A 638-nucleotide genomic window follows, 5' to 3' on the forward strand; every position below is an offset into this window, starting at 1 on the left:
GGGGGGGGGGGGGGGGGGGACCCGTGACCCTCCACTGATCACTGAAGTGTGATGTCAGCAGGATGCCGCCCGCTCCGATTGTCCAGGTCACTTTTTTTTATTGGATAAGTGGAGCGGCTTCCTTTGTGCCTTTGAGCCAGAGGTGGCCCGTTGGGCTCTTAATCAGAGGCCCTGTGAGGTGTGCTGCGTTCAGGGGGCAGAGGATAAAGGAGCGCCGCCTCATTCAGGCCGAGCTGTTGATCTACCAGCTCATTGTCCGTCCTCGCCGCACCTCGCCTCCACAAGGTAAACAAACGGCCAACAAAAGGCGGAGCTTCAGAGCCTGGGCTCACACACACACACTCCACAGATCCTTCTGTCGGGTTCCTCAGAGAAGTTCTGCAACTTTATGACCACCATGTTTAAAACTGGATCCTGAAAATCTTTTGATTTTCAGCTCTTGACCTTTGACCTTTGACCTTCACATCATCAGGTTCCTCCTAAAGTTCTGATCCAGGACAGAAACCAGGACAAAGAACCTCGTCTCTGTTCTGATTCAGGGTTTGTAAATTTCCTGAGTCGTCTAGTTTCTTATAAACCGTCTCCTCACACTTCACCCCCTCCAACAGGTTTCTAATCCACCCCCCCGGCCCTCGTGC

This window comes from Austrofundulus limnaeus, unplaced genomic scaffold (genome assembly GCF_001266775.1).
Source record: "Austrofundulus limnaeus strain Quisiro unplaced genomic scaffold, Austrofundulus_limnaeus-1.0 Scaffold1499, whole genome shotgun sequence".
NCBI classification, from domain to species: Eukaryota; Metazoa; Chordata; class Actinopteri; order Cyprinodontiformes; family Rivulidae; genus Austrofundulus; species Austrofundulus limnaeus.